This window comes from Lactuca virosa, chromosome 1 (genome assembly GCF_052849685.1).
Source record: "Lactuca virosa cultivar CGN04683 chromosome 1, Lactuca_virosa_CGN04683_v6, whole genome shotgun sequence".
Lineage (NCBI taxonomy): Eukaryota > Viridiplantae > Streptophyta > Magnoliopsida > Asterales > Asteraceae > Lactuca > Lactuca virosa.
Genome location: NC_136426.1, coordinates 69,038,017 through 69,054,687, shown reverse-complemented (window position 1 = coordinate 69,054,687; position 16,671 = coordinate 69,038,017). Strand labels below are relative to the sequence as shown.

Below are 16,671 nucleotides of genomic sequence, written 5' to 3'. Positions count from 1 at the left end.
CTGATGTGCCAACACCAGTGCCATTCAGATGATACAGAATCCAATGCAGCATTCCAAGACCAAGCACACTGATATCCGTCATCACTTCATCAGGGACATTTTTCAAAAAAGAAAAATGGAGTTGTTCTGCATTCCATCCACTGATCAGCTGACTGACATTTTCACCAAAGCAGTAAACGAGAAGACTCTAAAAAATGATTGCAGATCTTCGCATGCTTTCAGTGACTTAATTGTTTTCTAACTCGTTTGATTTAACATTGCTTATGCTTGCTTTCTAAAATCACAAAAACACAAAAACAAATGATGCTTTTATTATGTGTACAAATTTGTTTTACATATTTTACTTAAGCTTTGTTTCTACTATTTACAAGTATACTCTTTTCTCTCTTTTATCTGCCTTTCAGGCCTATCTAAGATTTATTTGCACCTCCTTTCTCCAGAGTTTGCAAGAGCTAGAATCATCCCGTAATGTTATGAATGCTCTTGGTGTTGAGAAAAAGAGTGACATCATGTCCTCTTATTCTTGCAAATGCCCTCTTTCTCCTCCACTCATTGTTATGGATGCAAAGTCCTAAACCCTTTGAGAATTAATAATAATAATAATAATAATAATAATAATAAGGGTTTTGATTGCAGAAAAATCATAATATTTTTGTTTACAAAAAAATCTCAATATTTTGGGTTACTTTAGTCCCAAATTAATTTGGTACCGGTCAAAAAACGGTCAAACTGCAAAATTTTGCCGGTTTTTAGGACTTTTTCGTTCAAAAAAAAATCTTTGGACTAAAGTGTAACTTTTTTGAAAATATTGGGACTTTTCAGGAGATTTCCCTTAAAATAATTATTTTCTTTAATGTTTGACCCCGTTCTTTCATCTCTTAGTGTTTACTTCTTTATGCACAATATTCAGATTTAAGATAAAACAAAAAGATTATGATGTCAACGTAAATGTAGAAGAAAAAGCATAAACATCTATGCACAATATTTGGCAACGTAAATGTAAAAGAAAAAGCATAAACATCGATGCTAATTCCAATCCCACATAAACATCTAAAAACTAAATAGTTCAGATATAAAATCAATTTAATCAAACCAGGATATAGAAGAATCGTGAATACAACTCGTATAAAAACACAAAATGGAACCGAGGAAATTCAACTAATCATTACGTAGAGGGAAATAAAATACGTGATAGATATTATATAAATGAAGGATCTCAGGAAGTTTAAACTATCATCAGATCCGATTAAGGAATTTACAGATAGATAACGCAGTTTCTTCATAAGCATCATCGATCCAGCACTTGAATAATTAATCAACATAACATTTAAAAAATTTGTAACAAAATGAAAGACAAGTAAAGAAAACAGGACGGATTGAGATCAACAACAAGTAGCATACGATCGACTTAAGAATGGATCCTGATGATTTTTTTATGATAGATTTAAAACGCAAGCTGTATACTTATAACGGCAGCAACATCACCATCATACGGGGACTATGAACCCTAATGGAAAAACAACGCATTTACAGGCCGTAATGGGCGAGAATGGGCTGCGCATCTTCTTCTAAATTCTAAACTCTAAAGTCATCCAAAAACAGATCGATTTTAATAAACAAGTAAAGAAATTGATATATTTAACAACGTAAATGTAGAAGAAAAAGCATCTCAGAAATACTTTCCCCGTTGTTTTCTTCATTATGAATCAAAGTGCAAGGATGACGAAGTCTGATTATCATCATCGATGCTAATTCCAATCCCACATAAACATCTAAAAACTAAATCATTCAGATATAAAAGCAATTTAATCAATCCAGGATATAGACGAATCGTGAATACAACTTGTATAAAAACACAAAATGGATCCGAGGAAAATCAACTAATCATTACTTAGAGGGAAATAAAATACTTGATAGATATTATTTAAATGAAGGATCTCAGTAAGTTTAAACTATCATCATATCCGATTAAGGAATTTACAGATAGATAACGCAGTTTCTTCATAAGCATCATCGATCCGGCACTTGAATAATTAATCAACATAACATTTAAAAAATTTGTAAGAAAATGAAAGACAAGTAAAGAAAACAGGACAGATTGAGATCAACATCAAGCTGTATACTTATAACGGCAGCAACATCACCATCATACGGGGACTATGAACCCTAATGGAAAAACAACGCATTTACAGGCCGTAATGGGCAAGAATGGGCCGCGCGTCTTCTTCTTCTAAATTCTAAACTCTAAAGTCATCCAAAAACAGATCGGTTTTAATAATAATAATAATAATAATAACTAGAAAAAAACCCGTCACGCCGTTGGCGCAGGGTCGAAAAAATAGTCTAAATGGCAATGTACTTTTCTTGATTTTTCTGCATTCACCTTCAAAAAAGATCGGAAAATTTAAATTTTTTTTAAACTTTCTGGATTGGTTCCAAACTAAATCAGACTATTATTATTATACATAAGCATTCTAATAAAACAAACTTAATTTACAATTTCAGTACAATGTAGACGAAAAATCATTTTTTTTAGAAGTATAAAGTAAATCCGCTAGAAACCAAACCTGTTTCATATGATAATTCCACAACCTTCTTCACCTTAGTCACTTCTTTCTGCTGCGTTTTTACATGCAGCCTGCAAGCAACATTAACACACACATATGAAGTTAGTAATACTAAAATGTAATCAATAAAGAAAGTGTGAAAATAGCAATGTATTTGCGTTACTTCCTAAGATTTCCAGTAAACAAAATATAAAGAAAAAAAAAAGTAATCATCTTTTTCTGTAACATGTGTAAAATTGAAAGTAAGTTGATTTTTTTTTCCTTGTGAATTTCATAGTTGTAAAAGTAAGAAACCATGGGACTAACAATAAAAAAACCAAAATCTGTGTGTGTATGTCTTGTTGGATGATTATTTCAATATAGAACCCAATTTATCTATCATATTTTATCTTACAATAAATCAAAACAAAAAACAACTTGTTCGGAAAAACAAATGCAGCATGTTTTCTCTAAGAAAAAGGCAGATCTCATCAGCAAAGATACATAATTTTGGGGTATTTTTTAAGATTACTTTGCTAATGAGAGGAATTGCTTACCCTGTAAATCAAAGATGTGTACCATATCCGAACAAATGCAAGTGGATGAGTTCCATTGAAGCAATCTATGAAAATGAACCTACAGAAAGAAAGAAAGAAAAAATATATTAACTAAGTAATTAATAAATTCTAAACATGAACCAATTATTCATGAATTAGAAGGTAAGTATAAACACCGGCCAGATGATACTTCAAGAGATTGTTTATAATGGTCAATTTGATTCTCTGCAAGAGATCAGGATCTTCAACTTCTCGTCCATTTGATCTATAAAAAATTAAAAATAACAAAATTATATAAAAAAAAAAAAGAAAGTGACACACATCCAACCATAAAAAAAATTAATATAAAGGTGTTTAGTTATTGATTGATCATGTTCTTAGTTTCTTACCAATCTGGGATGCACTAAAATTAACTTCACTGGTTTAGAAATTTCACGCGATTCTTTAATAGTTCTCAACAAAGAGGACATTTTGTTGTTGGTCTTGTTGCCTTCAGTCCATGTACGATTGTTACTGATCCAGATTTGCAAGCACACATGAAGTAGATAGCCCTATAATATATCGCCTTAAAAGACTCAATTTATATACTTCTTTATTATTTCATGCTGGTCATTACTGCAAAATTTATTTCAAAGCATAAGTATAACTATTAATCTTACAAAAAATATATATTGAATACTTAATCGACAGCTCAAATTCAAATCAGATTCACAGATTCATATCAGATTCAAATTCCGAATTTTATTGATAATCGACAGCTCAAATTCATATCAAAAAAATCAACACAACACAAATCTAGATAACCAAAAAATTTACAACAATACAGATTCATATCAGATGCAAAAGAAGGAAAAATCGACAGCACCCATTCCAATCAAAAAATCAACACAACACAAATTCGGACAACAAAAAAAATCGACAGCAGCAAGAGAAAGGAGAAATTTGACAGCAGCAGCAAGAGAAATCGACAATTGGAGACAGCAACACAAACACGAAAGAAAACAGAAAGAGAACGGAAAAAGCACAAACCTTTGGGCTGCGACGATCTCCGGCCGGTGGAGACGAGAGGGATACCGGCGGCGAGCAGGGAAGGGATGGCTCGACAACAGAAGCAGCAGCGATGGAAGAGAACGCAAGCAACAAAACCCGATTCGGAGGCGTTGTGTGTAGATGGAGGCGATGGTTAACGTTAGGGCAAGGGGTATTATATGGGTGTTGTTAAACGACCCCCTCTAACCCTACAGTCAAAGTTACTGCCACAATGATTAGCTACGAGAATGGTTAAAACCATGAAATACATTTAATATTACATTTTTGGTCCTTTAGTTTTCCGACCTTTAACATAAATATATTATATTTATGGATTTTATTTATAATTCATTTTAGGTTTTCTTTTTGAAAATCCGTATTTACAATTTCATTTTTCATATATTTTTTTTATGTTGTTCCCAAAATGATTTTATAAAATTATATATTATTTCGTTTTAGTAACGAAATAAAAAATAAAGTGAGAAAAATAAATTGTAAAAATAAATATATAACAGATTATCTTTTATTTATTTTATTTTTGAATATAGTTACGATTGCTAACAAGAGTTGTAATGTTTATTAAAAAAAAGGTTTGTTGACATACTTTTGGTTTGGCATGGCCCGTAATACATTTTATAGTATGCATTTGTTGTTTTCGTCAGTTTTCATGATGGCCATTATGTTAAGTTTTATGTATAAAAATTGTATCTAATACCTTCAGTTTTGCTAAGTTGATGTAACTACAAATCAGAACAATCTATTGGATGTTAAATCATTGGATGGAGAGAGGGAGGAGCCGAAGAGTCACCGGAAGTTTGGAAGATCCGGGTTGGACTAAAGTGATCAGAAGAAAAAAGATCTCGAATCAAGGTTGGATTGGGGATCATTCCAGGGATGTTGGAGGAGCTGCAACAACTTTCTTTGTCGCCAACATTCCAGAAAATTGGAATGCAGCGAGATTGTGGAAAGTTTTTCAGAGGTATGGATGTCTTGTGGATGTTTATCTCGCTCAGAAAAGAGATCGTCATGGTCTTTGTTTTGCCTTGTGAGATTTATCAAAGTGGAGAATGAGGAGAGGTTAGAAAGAGAGATGAATGAGATTCAGTTAGGTGGAAAGAAGCTGATAGCCAATGTTTCGAAGTTCAAAAGAAGAAAGTGGTTGGCAGTTAGAATAAGCAAGGAGTTAGACCAATTAAACCCGTTTTTTTCAATACCAATTCTGTACCGGTGGCCAGAGGCTCTAGATCATATGCTGATGTGGTTTCCGGTATGCATTCACTAAATCTGGAAGAGGAAAGGAATATGAACGCATATAATGAGCCCAAGATGCACAAGCTTACAATTCCAGATTCTTTGATTATGTATTCCTATTCTTGGCTAGAATGTTGCTTGGTGGGTGAAGCAAAGGTCATTGAGATGTTGTCTAAGTTCTTCAGTATTTTTAGAGCCTCTGGGCTTGTGGATTGCTCGTTAAAATACTTAGGTGGTTTAAATGTCCTTTTAGATTTTGGAAGGAAGAGTGTAGCTGAAGTGTTTCTAAAAGATCATGATGAAGGTTGGAAGAAGTGGTTTGCATGGCTGGGATTTTAGGATGATTATTTTGTTCAGCTACATAGAATCGTGTGGATAAAAATCAGTGGTTTGCCAGTTCATCTATGGGATCCTACTTTCTTTGACTATGTCGCTCAGAGATTTGGTAGAATTCTTATTCCGGTTGATTGTTCAAAAGATGCGAGGAATATCTCTTATGGCAGAATGTGTATTCTGTAAAGACAAGACTGTATTATTAATCAATGTTTGAATGTTTTTTGGAAGGGTCTCTCATTCTATGTTAGAATTCAGGAAGATGGTGATGAATGGCGACCTCCTGGTTGTGACCAAGAATATGAGAAAGACTCTGAGGATGACTCAGATTATTATGATGATTGTCTTTCTGATGATGAAAGAAATGGTTTAACCGGTGAGAATAAGGATCATAGAGATGACAATGAGAAAGGAGAAGATGGGTTTCAATCGTCGGTGATCAGAGATCAAATGGAGGTGTCTCCGGTGAATGACCTAGGGAAGGAGGAAGAGGAATTTAATGCTAGAGACGCTTCGTTACCTGAAGTCGCTTTTTCCTTGGAGAATGAAGTATGTGACGAAGATATGGGGTCCACAGAGGTAAATGGTAATACAGACGGTTTGTCTAATTTGGGCCAAGTGGGACAAACTGGACTGATTGTTGAAAAAGTTTTTGGGGCCTCTCATATCAGTGATCCATTTGAAAATATGATGGAGGAATTTAGTGGGCCTGGTTCGCATCATAATTTTAACACAATACCTTATCTAAACAAGATTATGGAAACGTATGTTTTAGGGATTTCAAAGTCAGAGCATTCCAATTCAATTCGAGAGGATGCTCTAAAGAGGAGTAAAAGCATTCCAAACAAAGCTTTCCATCAGTAAAATTGTAACTTCCCAATTTTCCAGGCTAAAAAATTCATTTTTAATTAAGTAACATGTAAAATCATTTGTCAAAACATTGCTAATATTATATTAATTCATAAAACCATTACGTTGCGTCTCAAAAACATATCATCGAATAATAATAAAATCAGAGTACGGTCCCAGAAAACTCAATGCGGAAATCATGCGTGGGTGTGATGTGCCGCTACCGCGCCGGCTCCTTCCCCTCGCTGAGGAGGTACCTGAAACAAAACTGAAAACTATAAGCACGAAGCTTAGTGAGTTTCCTCCATCATACCACATATAATACAAACACATAACATACATACTGCCAGGCATATCTGGGTGCCCGACCTACCCCTTCGGTCCTCTCGACCGGTGATCTTGCCTAGCATACCTGGGTGCTGGCCTACCCCTTCGGTCCTCTCGACCGGTGACCTTGCCTAGCATACATGGGTGCTGGCCTACCCCTTCGGTCCTCTCGACCGGTCTATCACATACTATCACGTAATCATAATCTAGCATAGCTGGGTACTAAACTACCCCTTCGGCCATATCGGCCGGTAACTTGGGGACTATCTCCCCCTACTACTACCACCATCACGCAACATCATATCATGCTAGCACATAAAACATAACAGGTAGCAGCAAACCTAGATGAATATCACAAAGACAATCATCTAACATACAACTCCTAGTAGTGGGCCGACATTGTAGCCGTAGACCCACCGCTACTGGAAGGTAACTCACCTCAATGTCGCGTAGTGTCTGCACTGATCTCGATGTGGAAATCGACTCCCCCCGACTCCTCAATCCCTGTACGTAAACTCTTCCAAATTATCAACTCATACTCATACTCGTAACCCTTACCAGGGTCAACCCAATCCCAATCCATGTCCAAGTCAAATCCATGGTCAAAGTCAACATCTGGTTGACTCGACTCGCCGAGTTGGCCCGCCAACTCGTCGAGTCCCCATAATCACAAAATGTCTTAATCCCGTTCCTACCCGTCGAGTCTAGCAAGAGCTCGACAAGTTCGCCTTCAACAACACATCGGACAATCTTCAACCGACTCGCCGAGTTCGTTCTTGAACTCGCCGAGTTCATCTTCATCCATAAGAAGAAGTTCAGTATATGACTCGCCGAGTTCCTCTTGAACTCGCTGAGTCCGTCTTCATAAGTTGGGAGATTGCCTTGGACTCGCCGAGTCTGTTCATACATTCGCCGAGTCACCAACAAGCTTCAAGAACACTCAATAATGGTTTAGGGTTTCAATCTAGGGTTTCTCTGAGTTGGGAGGGTGATGGAGGCTGGTTTGGGACGAGATAAAGTGTTTAAATAGGGTGCAAACCCTAAATATTAGGGTTTTGTCTAGACAGCTCCTACTCGTCGAGTCGGTCTTCCGACTCGTCGAGTAAGTCACTTAAACCCCCAATCCAACAGTCGAGTCTACTCGACGAGTTGGGCCCCCAACTCGCCGAGTCCCAGAGTAAATTGCCACATTTCTATGAAATCAAATACATACCAGGAATCGGGTGCTACAAATCTCCCCCACTTATTTTAGACTTCGTCCTCGAAGTCTGCTGCTGATTCTGGAAAAAGCTCTGGGTAGTGCTCCCTCATCTCTTCCTTCGGTTCCCAAGTCCATTGCGATCCCTTGCGGTGTTGCCATTGCACCTTCACCAGCTCCACCCTCTTGTTCCTCAGGTCTTTCGACTTCCTGTCGAGGATCGCTACTGGCCGCTCGATGTAATTCAGGCTGTCATCCACCTGAATATCCTCCAAGGGTACCACTGTCGAGTCGTTCACCAGGCACTTCCGTAACTGGGAGACGTGAAACGTATTGTGAATCTGACTGAGTTCGGTTGGCAGGTCCAGCCTATATGCCACCTTGCCCACCCGGGCTACAACTTTGAAAGGTCCAATATACCTGGGGCCCAACTTGCCCCGCTTCCTGAATCGGATGACGCCTTTCCAAGGCGACACCTTCAGGAGGACCATATCCTCGACCTGAAACTCCAGGTCTGATCGGCGCTTGTCGGCGTAACTTTTCTGCCGACTCTAAGCAGTCTGAAGCCTGCTCCTAATCTGCTGAATCCTCTCTGTCGTCTTGAGCACCACTTTGGTGCTCCCCATGACCCTCTTTCCGACTTCGCCCCAACATATCGGGGTCCTGCACTTCCTCCCATACAACATCTCGAAGGGAGGACGATCAATACTCGCGTGATAGTTGTTGTTGTAGGAGAACTCAGCTAATGGAAGGTAGGTATCCCAGCTACCACCGAAGTCTAGAACACATGCCCGCAGTATATCCTCCAAAGTCTGGATAGTCCGCTCACTCTGACCATCTGCTTGCGGGTGGAACGTTGTGCTAAAATGCAGACGAGTACCCAACTCGTCGTGAAACTTCTTCCAGAACCTGGAAGTAAACCGCACGTCTCGGTCCGAGATCACCAAAACTGGCACTCCGTGCCGAGCTACTACCTCTCGGACGTAGATATCGGCCAGCTTCTCGGCCGAGATGCTCTCCTGGATCGGTATGAAATGAGCACTCTTGGTCAACCGATCCACGATGACCCAAATCGAATCCACTCCCCGCGCGGTCCTGGGAAGCTTTGTGATGAAATACATAGTAATATCTTCCCATTTCCACATAGGGATATCCAACGGCTGCATCTTGCCGTCAGGCCTCTGGTGCTCGACCTTGACCTTCATACAGGTCAGGCATCTCTCAACATACCAGACTACATCCCACTTCATGCAGGGCCACCAATAATCGGGACGAAGATCTATGTACATCTTCGTCACCCCGGGATGAATGGAAAATCGGGATTTGTGCGCCTCCTCCATCAGAACCTGGCGCACACCCCCGTGGTATGGAACCCACACCCTGCAGTGTAGCGTCAATAACCCACGGTTATCATAGTCGAAGGAGGAAACCTGTCCCACAATACGCTCCCTCTTCTGATGTTCCTCCTTTATAGCCTCCTAGTGGGCCTCTCGGATCTGCTCCAAAAAAGGAGCCACCACCGTCATCCTCATGCATATGTCTCTGATCGGCGCTGCCTTGTGGTTAAGCGCATCAGCCACGACATTAGCCTTCCCCGGGTGGTAGAGGATCTCACAATCGTAATCCTTCACCACATCTAACCACCGACGCTGCCTCATGTTCAGATTCGGCTGGTCCATGAGGTACCTCAAACTCTTGTGGTCCGTGTAGATGGTACAACGGACCCCATAGAGGTAGTGTCACCAAATCTTGAGGGCGAAGACGACCGTCCCCAACTCCAAATCATGCGTCGAGTAGTTCGCCTCGTGAGGTTCAGCTGCCTCGAGGCGTAGGCGACGACATGCCCTCTCTGCATCAAAACTGCGCCCAAACCTGAAATGGACGCATCACAGTATACCACAAAATCTTCCACGCCCTCTCGCGCCTCGAACAGTCTCTGTCTCAATGTCTCAAACGTTGCCTGTTGCTCAGGCCCCCAGCGAAAAACAACGGCTTTCTTCGTCAGTCGGGTCAGAGGTACGACTATATTGGAGAAGTCCTGAATGAATCTTCGATAATAGCCTGCCAATCCGAGGAAACTCTGAATCTCAGATGGACATTTTGGAACATCCCATCTCATCACGGCCTCCACCTTGGCCAGGTCAACCAATATCTCGTTCTGGTTGACAAGGTGCCCAAGAAACTGCACCTCACGCAACCAGAACTCGCACTTGGAGAACTTGGCATACCAGCTCTCCCTCCTCAAGGTATCCAAAACCTCTCGCAGATGCTCCTCATGCTGCTCCTGCATCTTGGAGTAAACCAAAATGTCATCAATGAAAACTATCACAGACCGATCTAGCATCGGTTTGCACACGCGGTTCATGAGGTCCATGAACGCGGCAGGAGCATTGGTGAGCCCGAAGGGCATCACCATGAACTCGTAGTGACCATAGCGAGTCCGGAAAGCAATCTTCTGTATATCCTCATCCCTGACCCTCATATGATGGTAGCCTGACCGCAAGTCAATCTTGGAAAACCAAGATGCTCCCTGAAGCTGGTCAAACAAGTCATCTATCCTCGGGAGTGGGTAACGGTTCTTCACCGTTACCTTGTTTAGCTCCCGGTAATCTATGCACATGCGATGCGACCCGTCCTTCTTCTTGACAAACAGGATCGAGGCTCCCCAAGACGAACTACTCGGCCTGATAAATCCCTTGTCTAACACCTCCTGCAGCTGTGTAGATAACTCCTGCATCTCGGGAGGAGCCAACCGATATGGTGCCTTGGCTATCGGAACCGCACCAGGGACTAGGTCGATCCTGAACTCCACCTGTCGCTACAGAGGTATCCCAGGCAGCTCCTCTGGGAATACATCCGCGTAATCTTGCACCACCGGAACATCTGTCACTGTCGTCTTACCCGCCTCCCGGGTATCCATAACATAGGTGACATACCCAGCGTAGCCCCGCTGAAGATAGCGCCTAGCCCTCACTGCTGAACATAGTGCTGGTCCGTGATGTGGCCTCTCGCCCTGAATCACCAGCTCTCCCCCACTCGGGGTTCTTGTCCGAACCAACTGCTGCACGCAGTCGATCACTGCCCCGTTGGGGCTCAACCAATCCATGCCTACAATCACCTTGTTCTCACGCAACAGAATGGGAACCAAGTCTTCCAAATAACGCTCCTCGAACAACCTCAAAACACAGTCCCTGAAAACCTCTGACGCTCGCATTGATCGATCATCCGCAATCTCGACCTCTAGAGGGCAATCCAACATAACCGAAGACTCAGGGAACCTCTTGCTAAGCGCAAGAGAGACAAATGATCGGGTAGAACCCAAATCAAACAACACCTGAACTGGTATACCATTCACATGGAACGATCCTAAACAAGACATATCATATGGCACATCAATAACATAAGCAACATAAAATAAAATATAGGGAGAAGAAATCATACCCGTCACCACATCGGGTGCGGCGCGTGCCTTCTCGGTAGTCAACTGGAAGGCTCGGCTCCTCACCACTGGAGCCTCTGTCTTGCCCTGCCGACCATCAGTGATTCGCAGGGTCGCTGGGGCTGGCGCCTTCACTGGCGCTGCTGCTGTCAAGTGAGGGCAATTGGCCTTTTTATGGCCTCGCTGGTTGCAGTGGAAGCATAGCAACTCTGATGTTTGGAAGGTGGGCGCAGGGGTGGTACAATCCCTGCTAAAGTGCCCCAACTTGCCACACTTGTAGCAGCTCGATGATCCCAACTGACAAACCCCCTCATGAGTCTAGCCGCACTTTCCGTAGCGGCCCCGGCCCTGCTGGCCCTTCGACCTAGAGTCGGATCCCTTGGGCTTCTTCCCCGAAGCCCCAATAACATGCCCCTCCTCCGCCTTCCTCTTCCTGAGGTGCTCCAAGTCTATTTCCCTCTCCCTCGCCCTGGCAATCATGGAATCCAAGGTCGGGCATGCCGAGAAGCTGACATGCTCCCGGATGTCTGCCCTCAACATATCATGATAACGGGTTTTCCACATCTCCTCGTCTCCCGTATATTGGGGCACCAACAATGCCCTCTCCCGGAATTTGGCGGTAATCTCCGCCACTGACTCTGTCGTCTGCCTCATATCCAAAAACTCCCTGGCCAGCTGCTGAAGCTCTACAGCTGGCGCAAACTCAGACCTGAACCTGATCACAAAGTCCGACCAGGTCATAGCCTCAATCGCCGAGGCTCCCAACGAGTCACCAACCGACTCCCACCAATCCGTGGCCCGGTCTCTCAAACAACCCGCGACATATCGCACCTTCGACCCCTCAGGGCAGAAGCTCGTCAGCTGTGCAGACTCAATTCCTGCAATCCATCTCCTGACTGTGATGGGGTCCTTAGCCCCATGGAAATCCGGCGCACCACTGCTCCTAAGTCCTTGAAGGACTGTGTGCGTGATCCTGACTAACTGAATGCCATATCGCTCTTGAATGCCCTGAGGCGATCCTCCATCAACTCAATGATCCCTTCCTTGATAGACCCGAAAATCACCGGGGTCGACTCAAGGATACCTATTGTGATCTCAGACGCGATAAACTCGCGTAATCCTTCGTCCACTGGCTCGGAACCTGCCCCCGAGCCCGATCCTGAACCGGATCCTGTCCCTGAACCTCCTCCTCCGTGACGTGTGATCATCACCATTCTGAAACATAATCACATAACTGTCAGAATCATACATAAACCTCGGGAGGTATCATACACTCTACAAGTTTCGTGGTTCTATCTCGCCCCTCCTTGGTTCGAGTACGTATCCTCTGCTTTCAGTAGTACGGGCCCATACTACCTTCCACATCTATCCGTACTTTCCTCAAGGATTGATTCGACTTCACCAAGTCCCTTCTACTATTGTTTCACTCTTTTCCAATCTCGTCCTAGGCTTACCCTAGGGTAACTCTCTGAACTACTCTCCGCCATCAGCTGCATAAGGAACCCCTGCTACCTTTACCTAACTAGCTTGCGAATACCATTACATATTACTAAGACCAGATAATTCTTCGAATGAAAGGTCCTACCCCACAACGGTTGAACTCAAACAAGAGTTGCGCAGTAGGGCTAGACCTAACCTCCTGGAATTATTTCGTCCTCGCAATATGTAACTGAACGTATTCGTTTACTAGTTAGCTAAGGATAACTAGGACTCCCGAAGCACAAAGCAACAGCATTCGGGCATTGAGTAACCCAATCCAATCACACTCTATCCAAGCTATCATATAACTGACTAATCAGTAACATCTTGCAGCTCAAAAACACATATAGCAGGCATATCAGGCATCTTCCTAGACCCTTAGCCCTAATCTAGCATGCAGTTCTCATACATATACAGTAGGCATATAAGGCACCCTTCCTAGATCCTCTAGCCCTAATCTAGCATGCAGTTCTCATAATCATATCATATCATAACATAACATGTATGGGTATCTTGGGGAAAACTTACTTGAGCTCGGCCGGTCACGCACATCACACATCTTGTTCTTTTTCAAAGTTCCTTTTTCTCTTTTCAAACTTCTTTTCATAAAATGATTTTTTTTTTGAAAATTTTCATACCAAGTCCTCAGTTTGAGTTCAGACACACTCGAGAGTGTATCCGGATCCCTCAAACTAAGGCTCTGATACCAACTTGTAACTTCCCAATTTTCCAGGCTAAAAATTTCATTTTTAATTAAGTAACATGTAAAATCATTTGTCAAAAACATTGCTAATATTATATTAATTCATAAAACCATTACGTTGCATCTCAAAAACATATCATCGAATAATAATAAAATCAGAGTACGATCCCAGAAAACTCAATGCGGAAATCATGCGTGGATGTGATGTGCCGCTACCACGCCGGCTCCTTCCCCTTCGCTGAAGAGGTACCTGAAACAAAACTGAAAACTATAAGCACGAAGCTTAGTGAGTTTCCTCCATCATACCACATATCATACAAACACATAACATACATACTGCCAGGCATATCTGGGTGCCCGACCTACCCCTTCGGTCCTCTCGACCGGTGACCTTGACTAGCATACTTGGGTGCTGGCCTACCCCTTCGGTCCTCTCGACCGGTGACCTTGCCTAGCATACCTGGGTGCTGGCCTACCCCTTCGGTCCTCTCGACCGGTCTATCACATACTATCACGTAATCATAATCTAGCATAGCTGGGTACTAAACTACCCCTTCGGCCATATCGGCCGGTAACTTGGGGACTATCTCCCCCTACTACTACCACCATCACGCAACATCATATCATGCTAGCACATAAAACATAACAGGTAGCAGCAAACCTAGATGAATATCACAAAGACAATCATCTAACATACAACTCCTAGTAGTGGGCCGACATTGTGGCCGTAGACCCACCACTACTGGAAGGTAACTCACCTCAATGTCGCGTAGTGTCTGCACTCATCTCGATGTGGAAATCGACTCCCCCCGACTCCTCAATCCCTGTACGACAACTCTTCCAAATTATCAACTCATACTCATACTCGTAACCCTTACCAGGATCAACCTAATCCCAATCCTTGTCCAAGTCAAACCCATGGTCAAAGTCAACTTTGGTCAAAGTCAACATCTGGTTGACTCGACTCGCCGAGTTGGCCCACCAACTCGTCGAGTCCCCATAATCACAAAATGTCTTAATCCCGTCCCTACCCGTCGAGTCTAGAAAGATCCCGATGAGTTCGCCTTCAACAACACATCGGACAATCTTCAACCGACTCGCCGAGTTCGTCTTCATCCATAAGAAGATCTTCAGTCTATGACTCGTCGAGTTCCTCTTGAACTCGCCGAGTCCGTCTTCATAAGTTGGGAGATTGCCTTGGACTCGCCGAGTCCGTCTTCATAAGTTGGGAGATTGCCTTAGACTCGCCGAGTCCGTCTTCATAAGTTGGGAGATTGCCTTGGACTCGCCGAGTCTGTTCATACATTCGCCGAGTCTTATGATTTCCAGATCCAAAACAACCCCTAACAGGCTGAGTGTTCCTTCCACTCAACCAAAACCATTTCCAGAAGTCGTTTTTAGGAGATATCTTCAACCAAAACCTTCCACTCAACCAAAACCATTCTGAAGCACACACCCACATATACAAGCAAATCTGAGCATAGCCTCTCAAAAGCTTAGAAAAGGTAGAAAATAGCCCCAAAACAAGATCTAGGAGATAGATGGCCAAGGTTCAAGCTTTTTACGTTGAATGAACTGAGAATGAAGCAAAACCTTTGGATCTATTAGCTTCCACTTCAACTCCTAAGCTTTCTTCTTCTTCTCCAACTTTAAATGCACAAAAAGTCACCAACAAGCTTCAAGAACACTCAATAATGGTTTAGGGTTTCAATCTAGGGTTTATCTGAGTTGGGAGGGTGATGGAGGCTGGTTTGGGATGAGACAAAGTGTTTAAATAGGGTGTAAACCCTAAATATTAGGGTTTTGTCCAGACAACTCCTACTCGTCGAGTCGGTCTTCCGACTCGTCGAGTAGGTCACTTAAACCCCCGATCCAACAGTCGAGTCTACTCGACGAGTTGGGCCCCCAACTCGCCGAGTCCCAGAGTAAATTGCCACATTTCTATCAAATCAAATACGTACCAGGAATCGGGTGCTACAAAAATTGAAAGATTTAATTTTATCTTTCAACATCAAAAGAGGTCGTTCAAGTAGAATGGAAAGTAGAGGATCGAGTAGCAGTAGCAAAAAAAGGTTAGTCAAGTCCCGTTAATTCTTTAAATTCAACGACTTTAGAAGTTGATATGACAAGGAAATTGGGAAATGATGTGGGTTTTGACATGGAAGGAATGAGTCAAGTCTTAATGACAATTATTGAAGGAGAAGGAGAGAAAGTTGTATTACAATGAATTGTCTCTCAATTAATCTTAGGGGTGTTGGAGGTCTGCACAAAGCGGAGTGGATTAAGGGGTTGAAGGTGTTGCATCAGATTAATTTCCTTGGTACTCAAGAGACTCAACTTGAAAACGTGGCAAATATTCCTTTTGACTTTTATTGGGATAATTCAGATTTTGAAAGTGTTGCAGTTGAATTGCAGGGCAGGCCGGGCGGTCTTTTTTGTATATGGAATCCCAACATTTTCAAGAATGTTAATATTATTAAAGATTGCAATTTCATTCTTGCTTATGGGAACTGGAATGGCATGAATGGTATTACCAATATTGTAAATGTATACGCCCCTGTAGATGATAATGAGCGTTCCATTTTGTGGGATAAATTAAAAAACTTGATAAGTTCTTTGAATGGTTGTTGGTTTGTAACAACCATAAAATTTCAAGCCAGTTTAAAACATTTTAACCCATTCAAAACCATTAAGTTATTACAAGTTGTTCTCAAAACAGTTTAAACATCAGAGTATCCCCAGAACCAAATCACAAAATCATAAAATATGAGGAGCGGTATGATCACGCCTTTGCCTTGCCACGATCACCTGATGTACCTGAAACAATAAACTGAAAACCGTAAGCTCGAAAGCTTAGTGAGTTCCCCCAAAATACCCGTACACACATAACCATACACATACAACAATAAACATCATATTATGGGTCCAATCAACCGTCAGGTTGGAATACCCCAGGCCCT

The 16,671-nt window shown here is 42.3% G+C and overlaps 1 long non-coding RNA gene and 3 other non-coding genes across 9 annotated transcripts; all 4 read right to left on the bottom strand.

The window, feature by feature from the left end:
• Nucleotides 1–289: 289 nt before the first annotated feature.
• LOC145144503 (uncharacterized) lies at nt 290–4,348 on the bottom strand. Of its 6 annotated transcripts, XR_013725547.1 has the most exons (7): nt 4,133–4,348; nt 3,493–3,718; nt 3,280–3,368; nt 3,104–3,182; nt 2,568–2,638; nt 1,680–1,779; nt 1,177–1,582 (listed from the first exon to the last, which is right to left on the bottom strand). It is a non-coding gene; the product is annotated as an uncharacterized LOC145144503 (long non-coding RNA). The 6 variants fall into 6 exon arrangements; XR_013725541.1 differs by lacking the exons at nt 1,177–1,582; nt 1,680–1,779 and adding an exon at nt 290–571 and having other exon boundaries at nt 4,133–4,345; XR_013725535.1 differs by having other exon boundaries at nt 1,177–1,779; nt 4,133–4,345.
• LOC145151871 (small nucleolar RNA snoR27) lies at nt 1,209–1,301 on the bottom strand. Its single transcript, XR_013732421.1, has one exon. It is a non-coding gene; the product is annotated as a small nucleolar RNA snoR27 (small nucleolar RNA).
• Nucleotides 1,663–1,752, bottom strand: LOC145151869 (small nucleolar RNA snoR26). Its single transcript, XR_013732419.1, has one exon. It is a non-coding gene; the product is annotated as a small nucleolar RNA snoR26 (small nucleolar RNA).
• Nucleotides 1,931–2,023, bottom strand: LOC145151873 (small nucleolar RNA snoR27). Its single transcript, XR_013732422.1, has one exon. It is a non-coding gene; the product is annotated as a small nucleolar RNA snoR27 (small nucleolar RNA).
• Nucleotides 4,349–16,671: the final 12,323 nt, after the last annotated feature.